Consider the following 8,088-nt stretch of genomic DNA (forward strand, 5'->3'; position numbering starts at 1 on the left):
TCCCTACAATTAGTCTCACAGAGAAGTTGTACGAGATAAGAGATTGAAGAGGTTATCTATTGTCTTGCTTCTCAATGCTGGAGCTGGTGTGTTTGGCTTCAACAACTCCCAAAATAATGAAACTATAGAAAGTGGTCAAGGTTAATTCAATGTAGATATTTCACTTTAAATACGATTGTCTTTTCATTTCTAAAACACTTTTCAAAAGAAATGATTGCTTGGGAAATGACTGAGCAGAGAATTGAAAGCAAAAATGGGTTTCTCAGCAAGCATGTTGGCTTCAGGAGCAGCAGGAAACCAATGATGGAAAGGTTCACTAATAAGTTCCACAATGCCAAAAGGGCAAATCTCTCTAACTGGCCTCCAAGGTTCTGCAGAAGGTAGCCCCAAACGGCAGATCCATCCTTATCTCCAAGGTTCCTCAACAGCCAGTTTATCTCTTCCCTTCCCCCTTGAATGCAATATTCTAAAAAATCCTTCCCACCTTTGCTATTGTGGCAGACCAACTTCAGGGTGGCCACCATAACTGCAACACCTGGTGTTCACATCTTTTTATCATCCTATCGCTTTGCGTGTGTGCTTCCAACAAAATAGAATGCAGTAAAGGTCATGAGATGTTCCTCCTGTGATTGTTTTATTATATAAAAGTCTGTATGGTTAGCAGATTCATTCCGGAATCTATCTGTCTCTCTCTCTCCCCTTCCTTCTCTCCCCCTCTCCTGTTCACTGTAAGGAGGCAAGTTGCCAAGCCTACAACCACAAGAATAGGAATTCTGCCAATAATTCAATAAGTTAATGGAATTTTGAAGTGGATCCTTCTCCAGTCAGGCCTCTGATGAGAACCCAGCCCTGGCTAAAACTGTGACTGCCCCCTTCTGAAATCCTGAGCAGAGAACCCAGCTAAGCTGTGTCCAGATTCCTGACCCACAGAAACCGTGAGATCATTAATATGTTGTTTTAAGCTGCTAAGTTCATTACACAGCAAAGAAAACTAATACAGCCAGTACTGTGCTGTCTTTCTGGAATGCTCTCCTTCTTCTGAAATCCTACCCCTTTGTTAAAAGTCAGATACAAAATCTCTCCTTCATCTTTTCTCACCTAAAAGCTGCTAATTTATCCAATGGCCTCCCTAGCAGTTTGATTTTCAGCCTCTTCTCAATATCTGTTTCCCACATGGACGACTCTGGGCCTTGATACCGCACAAGGCTTTGCAGGTTTCACACGGCTCATCCTGACTTTATATACATGCCTAAATAATCCACCCCCTCTGCCTGATCATTATTTCCTCATGACCTTTTGGTCCTCCTCCCCCGGGCCTATCACACCCTTTGTCCACCACGCAACTCCCCTCCTCCCTCCACAACAAAGCCAATCCCTAGCGACTCCCTGAGCTTTAGTGATACCCCCAGCTTTAGGCCTGTGGCCTGGTTTCTCCTAGCTTTGAACCCATGCTAATTTCCCAGGCCAACCAAACCCTCTCTCACCAGTGTAAGAAGGAGTGTGTGCGTTTGATTATGAATCTTCCCAGTCGTCAGCACAACACAGCTCTCCAGTCAACTCAGCAAGACCCTCACCATTGGCACACTGGGGCACACAGTAGTGGGACCAGCTGCTCACCAGGCACACGGCTGCCCTTTAAAACACTCAGCATTCAAAGGCACAAAAAAGATAAGCCCACATTTCAGTCTACGTCCAGATCATGACAGATCTACCTCACTTCACTCTGTGTGCACCTAATACACATCAGATGAGTCTAGAGCTAGCCCTCAATCCCCACAAAACACCATCCGATGTGTCTCAGGATGGGTGGGAGTATAAACTGGCAAAGGCTTTTTGGAGGGCATTTTGGAATATCTATCAAAATATAAGAGCTTATACAGGGTGATTTTCAGCAGCTAAAAAGAATACTAGGACTTCTGCTTCCAGTAAGAGAGATGAGACACACTTTTCCCTATTTGTCCTGCTAAGCATAAATAAAACCCCTGCACATTGTGTACAGCACAAACAGAAGTAAACTCTGAAAGGAGGAAGGAAGGAGGCAGACCAGCTAGGGGTCTGTGGTCAAAGGAATAACGCAGTGGGCAGTACCCTGGGTTTTCTTTTTTGTTTTATGTGTCCCGGATTTGGAGCCGAAGAAGCCAACAGCCCAACCTATACATGAATGTTTATAACATTCCCAATGGTCAAAAGCTGGAAACAACCAAGATGTCCTTTAGTGAGCAAAGAGGTTACACAAACCATGGTACATCCATGCTATGGAATACTCCTCAGCAATCAAAAGTAACTGACTATTGATACATGCAACTACCTAAACAAATCCCCAGAGAATTATGCTGGGTTGAAAGCGTCAATCCCAAAAGGTTACATGCTATAATATGCCATGTATATAAAATTTTTGAAGACACAAAATTACAGAAATAGAGAACATTTTAGTCATTTTCAGGATTTAAAGAGGAATGGGGGGCAGGTGGGAAGTAGGTATGGCTGTAACAAGGCAGCAGGAGGGATCCCTGTGGTGATGGACTGTTCTGTATTTTGACCGCAGGAATGTCAATACTTTGGTTATCGTATTGTACTTCAGTTTTGCAAGTTGTTACCATTGGATAACCCTTGTGAAAGGGTACCCCACTGAATGTCTCTATTTTTTTCTTACAATTACATGTGAATGTAAATTATCTCAAAATTTAAAAGTTTAATAAAAAAAGGAATGCTGTATTGAAGTTCTCCAAGATGTACTCTAAAAATAAATAAATAAGTAGAATATTACAGAGTATGGCCCTTTTTAAGTCAATATAAACAAACTTTTTTTTTTTTTTTTTTTTTTTTTTTTCCCCCAGAGCCAGGCTCTCAGTCTTCTGAGTAGCTAGGACTACAGGCATGTGCCACCATGCTTGGGCTATGTTGCCCGGGCTGGTCTCAAACTCTTGACCTCATTCCGCCTCAGCCTCCCAAAGTGCGGGGATTACAGGTGTGAGCCACTGTGCCTAACTTTCACAGGGACTTGCAGTGAGGCAGGCCCTGCACTTGGAACTTGTGTGTTTCATTCACTCATCTAATCCTCATTGTAAGTCTATGAGGCAGGCACTATTATTACCTGCATTCTACAAAGAAGGAAACTGAGGGTCAGAGAGATTTGATAACTCAGTCAGAGTCACTTAGCATAGGAGAGAGTCAGGATTTAAATTCAAGTAGTCTGACTCCAGGGTTCATGTTCTCAGCCACTAACTATCAGTCTGAAATGCTTTTATCTATCAGGCTGAAATGAATTTTCACATATAATAATAATAATAAAAGGGTCTTAAAGCATAACACAACCAGTGGTGCCCTTGTAAGCTTTTGTGGAGGGGGAAAGTTTCTGACCTGTAGTCTTTGCGAATGTTCATGATGCAAATGTGCTTAACTTCAAGCTGCTAACATGATGTCACAAACACAAGGGTCCTTATAAACCAGCTGCAGCGCATCACCTTGCACTGTGTCACTGTGTGCGATACAACAAATCAAAACTGTGATGCTCTTGGGAAGGGGAAAAGGGGGGGTTAAAAAGTAAAAAGGTGATTTTTACTTTGTATTAATTAATTGTTTACAATGAGAATATACACTTTACTCATGCATTTAAAGAATACAAAAAAACAATTTAAAGGTATATCTTGTTGGCTTTGAACTTAAAATTCTTTGTGGCCACAGCCCTTTCCAGCACATTCCGGGAATCAAAATACTTCAGCGCACAGAAAAACTCTCCCAGGCTCCTTCTCAGGACACAGAAGGCCTCTCAGGGGCTTGGCCACGGCCTAGTCCCAGCCTCAATCCCTGCCTCTCCTCCCATCAAGCCCTGCGCCTCAGATGGTCTGTTGGGCACTGGCACATCACCGTGCCTTTGGTCCCACTGTTTCCCATTCTAGGAACGCCTTTTCCATCCCATTCCCATCCTTATCCTCCACAGCTGACGTTAGCCTCCCACTGAGCTGTAACCCCCCCTTGATGGGACAGGTCCTTTCTTACTCATCTTTTTCTCTTTTAATCCTCACCAAACCCCTACCTAAGATGTGTTTGTTATCAATTGCTGCCTAACAAATGACGCCCCAAGTTAGCCACTGAAATCAATCATATTTATCGTTTACAGTTTCTGTAGGTCAGAAGCCTCGGTGCAAATGAATCCCTGTTCCCCTCGTCTCACAAGGCCACAAGGCAGGGCCACTCAGGCTGCGGTCTCAGCACAGTTCGACTGGGGAAGGATCCACTTCTAAGCTGACTTACATGGCTGTTAGCAGGACTCAGTTCCTTGTAGGCTGTGGGACTGAAGGCCTCGGTTTTCTAATGCCTGCTGGGCAGAAGCAGCCCTCAGTTTCTTGCCATGTGGGCCTCCCCACCATGCAGCCCACGCACAGCAGGAGGAGCTTCCTCAGGAGGAGCCAGCAACAGAGAGAAAGTGCAAGCAATGCGGAAGCCACAGTCTTTTATTAATAGAACCTACCCTTGAGCATAGCCCATCACTTTTGCCACCTTTTATTCATTAAAGCAAGTCACTAGGTCCACCCCTCATTGGCGGGGAGGTGTGCACAAGGGTGTGAACATCAGGGGGCCGGGATCATCTGAAGCCATTTATGGAAGTTGCCCATCCCACAAACTTCCACTGCTGCCGAGGGACAGACACAGCTACACATAACATTTCCAACATTTCCACGCTGCTACACAGCGTCTTTTATCTGCCTGTGTGCGTGACCTAAAACCTTCCATCTTGCCATATACTGTCTTTAACCAAGTCTATATTGGATGCCTCCAACATACCAAGGGACAGCATGAACCAAGCAAAAGAATTTCTGTTTCATAAGCTTATATTCTCGATGGAGGAAAAACAAAGTCAACAAACAAGCCAAAAAATGAAAATCACATCAGGTGACAAACAGGGTAGGAGAATAAAACAAGATGACGAGGGAGGTGACGGCCAAAGAAGGGCTCTCTGAGTGGAGCCAGGAAGGACGTGAGGGAGCAAGCCACGTGGGAATGTCGGGAACACGGCCCCAAGCAGGGGGAACAGCAGATGCAAAGGCCCTGAGGTGGGGCAATGCCTAGGTGCTCAGGGGACAGCAGGGAGGTGCAAGGGGAGTAGACAAGAGGGAAAGAAGGTCCGAGAGCTTGGCAAGACCTTTCCAATCAGGTTAAGGACTTTGGTGTTTTACTTTGAGTGGAAGCCACTGAGGGTAAAGAATTTCTTTTCAAGACCCAGTCATGTAGTGAGAGACCCAAGTATTTTGTGAGCCTCTTTCTGACCCTTACCGTGGACTTGACTTTGACACTTGCTTTTTTATCTGTTTCAAAGGATTGGGAATTGACCAGCCGTCAGCCCTTGGCGCACCCCAGTCTCCCTGCACCAAAGACTTTCCCCTTCTCTCTTCTCGGCCTCATTTGTGGGGTCAACAAGTTTCCAACAAGAAAGCAAAGAGATATTTTGTCTTTTTTCTTTTTCTAAGCAAGTCTCCTATTTGTCTCTGCACAGACACCATCTAGTTTGACTAAGAACACACAAACACCAGCCAAAATGAAGTCCAAAGCCCAGTAGGAGGAAAACAGAGTTGAACCATCCAGAGCACCTGTGTAAGCAAACACTTCCATGCCATCTAGAATGCACACACAGGGAGTCCTTATATTTTAAAGAGGCAAAGTGTCCATATATTTGTTTCTAGAACCATCCTTCTTGCTTCACCCTCTCTTTTACATTTGAAGTGAGTAAATCCACAACTGTGATGCTCTACAGGGTAAGCACAAAGCTGGGTCTTTCAGCCTTGGAGCTATTGACACGGAGGGCTGGATAATTCCCTGTTGTAGGAGCTGTCCTGTGCACTGCAGGATGTTTAGCAGCATCCCTGGCCTCTACTCACTAGATGCCAGTAGAATCCTCCCAGCTGTGACAGTTAAAAATGTCTCCAGACTTTTCTAATGTCTCTCAGAAGGCAAAATTGCCTCAGATGAAAACAATTTCCATAAAGGCTCAGGTGGGTGCCCTTGAGGAAGTTATTATCCTAATGCTGTTTGGCCCTCATTTGTTTACTTAGAAAGTAGAGAAAATGTTATCCTACATGCCTAAGGATAGGCAGTTGGACAATATGATTCTTTGAGATCTCTGTCCAAGGTCCCTGCTTATGTGAATCTGTGATGATCGATGAAACCATTACACTGTATTGAGAGCATCTTTGTTAAACTCTGAGCTACATGAGGGCAAGAATAGAATCGTATGTGGCTCTGTGTATCAGTGTCTAGCCCAGTTTGTGACATAAAAATAGGTTCTTAGTAAATACTGGTTTAATTATGATTAAATATTACCCATGCTGTTCTTCTCATGGGTGGTGCTACTAGACATCTGGTACCCAGAACACAGTAGGTACTGAATAAATGCATGACAGTGTTACTGAATGTGGTGAGGTCACCTTAAAATCAGGTCCTTTGTTGATTCAAAAATGTTCATGTTAACCAACATTGATTGATCATTTACAATGATCCAAGCACTGGAGAGACCGATATGAATGGAAATGGCTCCTGCTCTTCAGAGAATCTGCCCCAGAGGTGCTGTAGTCGGCCCCACAGCTCAGGAGACTCCACTCCACAGTGAAAGATGTTATAGACAGGTGACAGGGTTCCAAGTTTCTGTGAATCTTTTCCTTGCATTGATTCCCAGGAAAAATTTATGTCCAGAGAATCAAATCACATTAATATAAGCAATTATATATTAATGAAGTCATTCTGTTGGAACTCTTCATAAAATGAATCACATATTTCTCCACCTTTCCAACCGGATCACATGAATAATTGAATCTAGTGATGGCTTTACTTTGAGTGTCAACTTAGACACCTATTGGCTTCCAGGACAACTATGTTGAGAAGTATTCTGAGGCCACATGCAAGTTCATGCTTAACATCTACCATGGATCCAGCATAAAGAAATAATAGTCCACGCGAAGTATCAGCCATATCTGACTTAACTTCTTCTTCTGAAGCGAAGATTACATTAAAAATCTGGTCTACCATTTCAGTAAATGACAACTTCCTCATGTTACTTGCACGGACCAAAATCCCTGGAACCATCCTGAACTCACCTGTTACATGCTATAACCAAATTGTTAGCAGATGCTAATGGCCTTCCATCAACATATACTCACCCCCACTGCTGCCACCCTGGCATGAGTCACCATCATGTGTCATCTGCTACCATTCTCCTTTCTGCCATACTCCCCCAGTGGCTGTTCCTTGAACCTACCAGGAACCCTCCCAACACAGGATGTCTTAACTCACAGTTCCCTCGAACATGCATGCTCTTTCCCCAGGTAACCTCAGGGCCTGATCCCTCCCTCCTGTGTTTTCTCCATGAGCCCTTCCTTCCCTGCCTATATACAGTGGCAACTCCCACAGCTTCCCTGCTCCCTGTCCCTTTTCCCTGACTTGCACATGTCCCATGTAATCAACTGACATCCTATGTATTTTTATTACCTACTTGTTTAGTGGAGATTTCCCTCCAGGGAGCTTTATCTACCCATTCTGTCCATTCTGCTACATTCCCAGCACCTAGCATGGTGCAGGATCCAGGCAGTTACTTAACAAATATTTACCAGATGAAAGACGGGATGAATAAGTGAGAGTTCAGAGCTGTAACTCAATGATGTTTAGGACTTATTAAAATTTTAGAAGCCTCTTTATCCCTTCACTAAATGACCTCATACAATAGTGCTTTGGTCATCTCACTAGAGTCAATGAGTCTGTCTAGAGCTGCACTGATATGAGAGCCACTAGCCATATGTGGTTATTTAGATTTAAATTTAATCTAATTAAAATAAAGTAAAATTAAGAATTCAGTCCCTCGGTCACACTAGCTACATTAAGTGCTCAATATCCACGTGTGGTTGGCCCCTACCAAATCAGAGAGTACAGATTTGTACATTACCATCACCGCAGAAAGTTCTACTGGCCAGCACTGGTCTAGAACATCCACCCTGACTACCCCAAAGTAATTGCTATATCTAATCTGCTGATTTGAGAAACCAGCTAAGCAAGCTTGTCAAAACCATACACAACACATTGAGTAGCAGTCAAGGCCTGAAG

The sequence above is a fragment of the Eulemur rufifrons genome, chromosome 7, assembly GCF_041146395.1.
Source record: "Eulemur rufifrons isolate Redbay chromosome 7, OSU_ERuf_1, whole genome shotgun sequence".
Taxonomy (NCBI): domain Eukaryota; kingdom Metazoa; phylum Chordata; class Mammalia; order Primates; family Lemuridae; genus Eulemur; species Eulemur rufifrons.